Source organism: Carlito syrichta, unplaced genomic scaffold, assembly GCF_000164805.1.
Source record: "Carlito syrichta isolate Samal-C Ts95f unplaced genomic scaffold, Tarsius_syrichta-2.0.1 Scaffold302333, whole genome shotgun sequence".
Classification (NCBI taxonomy): Eukaryota; Metazoa; Chordata; class Mammalia; order Primates; family Tarsiidae; genus Carlito; species Carlito syrichta.
The window spans coordinates 369,386-377,071 of NW_007246429.1; the positions used below are offsets into that span (position 1 = coordinate 369,386).

At 43.1% G+C, this 7,686-nt stretch overlaps 1 protein-coding gene across 2 annotated transcripts in view; it reads left to right on the forward strand.

The window, feature by feature from the left end:
• ST6GAL1 (ST6 beta-galactoside alpha-2,6-sialyltransferase 1) overlaps positions 1-7,686 on the forward strand; it is a 130,571-nt gene that overhangs the window by 28,360 nt on the left and 94,525 nt on the right. For both annotated transcript variants that reach the window (XM_021711516.1, XM_008056369.2), the window contains exon 2: positions 419-560. The gene's annotated coding sequence lies outside the window, so the exon portion shown is untranslated. The remainder of the gene's footprint in view (positions 1-418; positions 561-7,686) is intronic.

Consider the following 7,686-nt stretch of genomic DNA (forward strand, 5'->3'; position numbering starts at 1 on the left):
AGTAGGAGTCTCACTTTGTCACCCAGGCTGGAGTGCAGTGGCATGCTCATGGCCACCACAGCCTCAACCTGCTGGGCTCAGGTGTCAGGTGATCTAAGTCTTCCAAGTAGCTGGAACCACAGGTACACACCACCACACCCAGCTAATTTTTTAATTTATTGTAGAGATGAGGTCTCGTCAAGTTGCCCAGGCTGGTCTCGAACCCCTGGGTCAGGCAGTCTTCTTGCCTCCGTGTCCCAAAGTGCTGGGATTACAGGTATGAGGCACTGCGCCTGCCTATGGGCTATGGTTCTTAAGGGGCTCTGAAGTAGCAGGAGTGACCGAGGCTGGCAGTGGGAGGAGCAATGCCTCTTACATCCTGCATGTATTAACACGTGTGCTTCTAGTACAACTTTGCTTTGTTTTTTTCTCCCTGCAGACGGGGGTAGAGCCAATTGTACAGAACGGTGCAGTCAGCAGCCCAGGGAGAAGCAGTGAATGTCATGGAGCCCAGCTGAAATGGACTGGCCCCCTTGAGCCTGTCCCAAGCTCTGGTGCCAGGTTTCTAACCCAGTGCTGAGGTAAGACCTTTTGAATCTCAGCCTGAAGAAAGAGAGGACAAAATGCCTTTGGGAGGGTGGGTGATGGACAGGGTTTATGATGAAGAGGCCTCTTCTAAGTTAAAGCTCAGGAAAGAAGGAGCAGTTGTTTCTGGTTCAGTCAAATCGTCTGCTTTGGCCTCAGCCCATTGGAAGGCAAGGTCATCTAGTGGCCAAAGATGCTTCTGATTTGCTGGAGCAGGCTTTTTGGAATCTTGACAGAAAATTGTATTTTCTCAATTGCTGGTGAAACTTAAACTCCAAAGGGAATGAATTTATCCTCCAGGTAAGACTACCAGATTCAGGTGAATACTTAAGTACACTTCTGCTCTGCAAGGGACCTCTTAGGAAACACACACACTCTCCAACCCAAGGGACACAGAGTGACAGAAATTATGCAGGGAGGTTATTTGAAAACATTCCAGAAAACTCACTAAAATTTGATTTTAGTTACTTAGATATGTTCTGATTATAAAGTAATATAGGATGATTGGGGAAAATACTGATATGGAAGAAAATAAAACATGTCTGAAATCCTACCCCTGTAAACAGTCCTTCAGGTAGTTTTCTATTAAAGATTACTCTTTAAGTTTCCACAGGATGTTGATTTCTCCTGCATGGAGGCAGAAAGGTGAGACAGAAAGAACACTCAGTTAGATGCCAGGAAACTAAACTAGAAACTCTCTAGAGCAAATTTTTTATATATTTATATATCTAAGAATTTTGCAGACTAGTTAAAAAATGTTAAAAACTGTTGGTGGCTTTCCATGAGGGGGGGAATTTATGCTATGGAAATGAGCAAATGCTATAAAGGAAGGCTTTTTTTGTTTGTTTTGGAGATTCCAATTAGACAAGCATGCCACTGGTGAGGCTGCCGGCAAGTTAACTTCACCTGTGTGTCCTTCAGTTTCCCCACTTGTGAACAGTTGTGCTCAATAACATTAGTTGCATGAATAAATGAAAGTGAGACTTTCTGTCATTATTATTTCCTAAGATTGTTGTTAGGGTCTCATAAAATGATGAGAATGAAAATGTTTTGCATATGAAGAGCCTTCTTGCTCATGTAGGGAGGGAGTTTCTTTGGTTGGGAAACCTGTGGTTTATTGATGGAGAGAAATTGGCTGCATTCCCCCCTTTGGCTCTTGCTCCTTGGGGAGTCTGTGAATTACTAACACCCTTTTATAAAGGCAGATGAAAACCCTCCATTTACTGGCCAACATCTGGGGCACATTTCCTTCCTGGAAAAGTCAAGAAGTTGGTGGGAGAAGTGTGAAAAGGAAGCCTCAGCAATGCAGGATGTGAGAGCCAGAACTGAAATCAGAGCTTTTGACTCATAATCTCTACTGGGTATGTGGGGGACTTCCTGCCAAATGGGAGATTTCAACAAAAGCCTCTTTCTTCAAAGTCCTGCTGTTGCAGCAGATTAGAGCTAATAAATTAGCATAATGAAGTCCCAGCCTCTGGCCTCCTCCCTCTGCTTCCTGAATCTCTTGGTTCCTTCTCCACTCCTCCTTCATGTGTCCCAAAGGAGGAGATGGGAAGCGGGTGGGACATCAGTGAAGCACTAGTTTATCTTTGTAGAATTGCAGGTTCAGAAAATTATAAAGGTGGTAAGGACTACAGAGGTCGTCCGGTCCCACACTGTCATTTTAAAAGTCCAGGCCGTATATATGGTGATTATCTGTGCATGAGGTGAAGGTGGGTGCTTCTGGGGAGAAAGGGAGGCCAGGCTGAGGGGTAGGGTGCTGCTCAGAAGGCTACCTGGTCACTGAGCCCTTGCATATAACTGGCAAGAGACATGGTGCCAGCCTTGCCTCTGCCCTTCCCAAACCCTCCCCTGTGTCTGCTGCCATAGCCCCAGTGCGTTTCCTGAGGTGCCTTTCTAGTGCGTTTGGAATTAAGTCCCCTTCTTCATCAGGGGTCTGGTTTTCAGGTCAGTCAAACCAGCTACGATCTTATTCTGAGGACCTTTAGGTATATTTATGGGAAATGAAGGGTATTCATTAAACTCATGATGGTGTTTTGTGTTCTGTGTACATGACCTTGTTTAATACTGCAGCATCCTAACAAGGTGTCTATCCCCATGTCGCAGATGTGGAAATCGAGTCTCAGAGAGGTAAAGAAATGTAGCCAAGAATCCACAGCTTATAAACCTGTTTTTGAGTGTTCTTTATGGCAAATACTCGCCGGTGCGGGAGTTCCAAAATCCAGTTCCAACGTGCAGAGTCCCTCCCCTTGGGGAACATCATTCCATCTCTGAGGTTCTGTGAACAGCTGCAGCTCAAAGTGGTTGGAGCTTTATGAAATGCTGCACTGTTCCTTTCAAGTCCCAAGGGCTCTTCCTTGCACAGTAAGATAACATCAGAGCTGGGAGAATTTCTAGAGTCTTACAGTATAGTGGTCTTGTTCATTTGATGCCCCAGGAGGTGAGGTGCAATGCCGGTGGGCCCCCGGATCTCCTGGCTAGTTATAAGTAGGGGGCTTTTCAGCTTCTGGACTCTCGGAACCCTTTCCAGAGGAGCACATTGAGATAAACATGCTTGATTTTTCCCTCTATGACAAGGGAAAAGATTATTCCTCTGGCAGGAGGGATTTAATTTAGTCCCACAAATGTTTACTAAAAGCCTACTCTGTGCCCAACCAAATATCTCAGTCTGTTGGACAAGAAATTCTGGCCCAGTCTTGGGTATACAGATCTGACAAGGGACAAGAGAAGGCTCTTCTTGACTTCAAGACAGCACACAACCTTCTCTTTCCCGTCCCTCCTGTCCACTTATCCCGTCCACTCATCTCTAGCATTTCCTTCAAAACACTTATCCCGTCCACTCATCTCTAGCTTTTCCTTCAAAAACACTAAAGAGATAAATTATGTCTCAAGTTGCTGTGTGCCCCAAGGTTCCCAGACCCCTGAACACAGAATTTAAGTGCTTAACATGTTAACTGGAGAAGAAAGCAGCAGATGGGGGTAGGGGGGATCAGATGCTGGAAGATCCTTGCAGAGAGATGGGGCCGAGGGGAGGAGGCAGAGTGGCAGAGGGAGTGAAGTGGGGATGGTGCTCTGCTTTCAGTTTCTGTTCAGCGGGGCACTTGGGGAACATGAACTAGAGCTGAAAGAGTTTTTTGGAAGACTTGTTGGCTAGCTGTCACATTTTTCAATTGAGGAAGTGGAGTCTTGTTTTTGGCGCAAGTGGAGCTGGAGTTTGTTCTCCTGACTGGTCTGGTCAGCTTCCTTTACGCCAAACCACCATGGCAGTAGAGGCAAGGGTGTCTGGGGCTCACAGTGTTCCTTGGGGGGATTTTTGGTTAGCTCTCACATTTTTCAATTGAGGAAGTGGAAGGGCCTTGTTTACAGCACAAGTGGAACTGGAGTCTGTTCTCCCGACTCTTTGGTCAGGGTCTTTTACGTCAAACCACCATGGCAGTAGAGGCAAGGGTATCTTGGGGAGCAGGCACAGCCCACTTCTGGCCTAGCCATCTGGTCCAGAACCTCTGAAAGGCTGGGTTTGGCTGTGGAAGGAATTTGTGGCAATGGCAGCTCAGGAGGGAGAGGATGTCATCTCAATGATGCCAGAGATTTCCTATAGCCCCAGCCCCCTACCTGCCTTTGAATTCTTCCTAGAGTTCTTGCTTAGGCCAGAGAGTTGTCATCTGTGGCTTCAGGCTGGGACTTTGCCATTGTGGAAGGGCATCACAACACAGAAAAGTTTCCCAGCGTTGAAGACATTTGACCTAGGGTTGAGCCTGACTTGACCATAGTTGCATGACCACCTTGACTTTCTGACCCATTTCTTCATCTGTAAAATGGCCTAAATAATACTTACCTTGAGTGATAATTATTTACATAAAGTCTTTTTTTTCCTACAAAGGAGATGCCTATTAAATGGTACTCATTATTGTTTTTTCATTTAACTTTATTGAGAAATAATTGACAGACAAAAACCTGCATGTTTTAAAATTGTACAACTTGATGAGTTTTGCCATATGTATGTACTCTTGAAATGACTCTCACATTAAGTTAGCAAACATAAACCTTATCCTAAAAGTTTCCTTTTGAGCCTTATCCCTCTGTGCCTCTTTCCATCTCCCACCCTCTATCCCTAGGCAGACACTAGTCTGCTTTCTATCACTATAGGCTAGTTTGTGTTTTCTAGAACTTTATGTAAGTGGAATTATACAGCATGTACTCTACTTTCACTCAGCATATTGTTTTGTTGTTCATTCATGTTGTTATGTGTATCAGTTTATTTCTTTATCACTGAATAGTAATAGATATATGGCTAGCCCATATTTTATCCATCCACCTGTTAACAAACATTTGGATTGTTTTCAGTTTGGGGCCATTAAAATAAAGTCACTATAAACACTTGTGAAAAATTTTTGTGGGGACATGGGCTCTTATTTCTTATGATTAAATTCCTAAGAGTAGAATCAGTAAGCTTTTAAGAGTAGTAGTTTCATTTATATGATAGATATGTTTAACTTTTTAAGAAGTTGCCAAACTGTTTTCTACAGTGGTTGTACCATTTTACATTGCCACCAGCTGTGTACTAGAGTTCCAGGTGCTCCACCTCCTTGTCAACACTTGGTATTGTCAATCTTTTTAGTTTTAGCTATTTTGATAGGTTTGTGATGATACCTCATTGTAGTTTTATGTAAATTTCCCTAAAGATGAATGATATTGAGCTTCTTTTCATGTGCTTATTTGCCATCTGCAATGTCCTTTGTTTAAATGTCTGTTCATATCTTTTGCCCATTTAAAAAAATGGGTTGCTTGCCTTCTTATAATGTATTGTACTATAGTAGTTCCTTAAATAGTCTACAGACAAGTTCTTTATTGGGTATGTCTTGCAAAAATTTTCTCTAATTCTGTGGCTTGCTTGCACATGGCAGGAGACAGAAGCAAATTCAATTGAATAAGTGCTGTGTATAGAAAGTACAAAGGAAGAGGAATAGTCTTAGGGTGGGAAGTTAGGAAAGCTTCCTGAAGGAGAAGGTATGTGAATTAGGTCTTAAAGGAAAGTAAAAGTTATCTAGGTGAGGAAGGGTAGTCTTGGTAGAAGTTTGTATGTGCAAAGGTATGGAGATATGAAATTTCATAGTCTATGCAAAAATATGAGTAATTTGACCTAGTTGGAACACTGGGATTTTGGAGCAGAGAGATGTGAACTGGAATCCTAGTTTCTCCACTTACTGGCTTGGTCTCTCTTTCTCTGTCTCTCTTTAAAAAATTTTTATTTTGAAATAATTATACATTCACAGGAAGTTGCAAAGACATCGAATGCATTCTTCTTTTCATTTCTTGTTTCATCTTATATAATTATAGTACAAGATCAAAACCAGGAATATGAGACTGGTACAATGTGTGTAGATAGTTCATGTCATTTTCTCACTTGTGTAGATGAATGCAGGCACCACGGCATTCAAGACACAGAACAATTTCATCACCACAAAAATCTCCCTTGTAGCTGGGCTTGGTGGCTCAGCCTGTAATCCCATGCTTTGGGAGGCTGAGGTGAGTGGATTGCCTGAGCCTGAGGGTTTGAGACCCGCCTGGGCAACTTGGCGAGACCTCATCTCTACAATAAATCAAAAAAATTAGCCAGGCATGGTAGCACACGCCTGTAGTTCCAGCTACTTGGAAGGCTGAGGTGGAAGGATCGCCGGAGCCCAGCAGGTCGAGGCTGCGGTGGCCAGAAGCAGCCACTGCACTCCAGTCTGGGTGACAGAGTGAGACTCCAACTCAAAAAAAAACAAAACAACTCCCTTGTGCTGCTCCTTTATTGCCCTACTCGCCCTGCCTCTCATTTTTCATCTTTATAATTTAGTCATTTGAGAGTATTCTATAAATAGTATCATATAATATGCAATATTTTGAGGTTGACTTTTCTACATAATGACCATCATAATGTTCTTCAGGTCCATCAAGGTTATTGAGTGTATCAATATTTTGCTCTTTTTAAAAAAATTGCTGAGTAATATTCCATTGCATGCATGTACCATAATTTGACTCTTTACTGATTGAAGGACATTTTGATTGATTTCAATTTTTGGCTATTAAAAATAAAGCTGGCATAAGCAATTGTGTACTGGTTTTTGTGTGGACATAAATGTTTGTGTCTGTGGAATAAATGCCTAAGACTACAATTGCTAAGTTGTATGATAAATATATTATTTGGTTTTTGAAGAAACTACCAGACTATTTCCTAGAGTAGTTGTACCGTTTTACATTCCCGCCAGTGATGTGATCCACTTCCTCCACATCCTTGCCACCACTTGGTGTTGTTACTTTTTTTTTTTTTAACTTTAGTTGTTCTGATAGGTGTGTTGTGATATCTCATTGTGGTATTAATTTGTGTTTCCCCGATGGCTAGTTGTGTGTTCCTCTTTCTGCGCTCTGGGCCTAGATGTTGGAATCTAGACCCCAGCTGCTCTTATGTGTGGGAAGCAAGAGGATCTAGTGCTGACCACCCTCCTACCACCATTTCCAGAGCTGCCCCAGAAGTATGGCTTTCTTGTCCTTCAATCCAGTTGACCAGTTACAGGAGATCCTTCATTGTCCTGGGTGGCCCCTGGAAAGTGATATTTTATAGAGCTGTCGATTTTTCCAGGGAGGATTTTTTTTAAGGATGAGCGAACAACTTGTAAATGCTGATTTCTTACTATGCTTTCCACCCTGTTCCTCCCTGGGGCCAGCGTGCCAACATCTGCACTTGTTGGCAGCCAAGATGAAGAAACCTTTGGAATTAGCCCAAGGTGACTGTTTTCTCAGTGTTTGGATGTTTGACAATACCAACGGCAGCTGCCATAGCCTCAGGCTCTCCCTACACGCAGCATCTTCTACTCTTTCCCCGCATAGATGGAAAGGTGACTTCAGTGCACTGGGAAAGTAAAACAAAACAAAACAAACAGTAACAGCTAACAATTATGTTGCACTTTTTTTTTTTGAGTTGGAGTCTCATTTTGCTAACCCAGTCTGGAGTGGAGTCCAGTGGCACAATCATGGCTCACCATAGCCTTGACCACCTGGGCTCAACCAATCCTCCTGCCTCAGCCTCCCAAAGTGTTGAGATTACAGCCATGAGCCAGTGGGACTGTAGGCACATGCCAC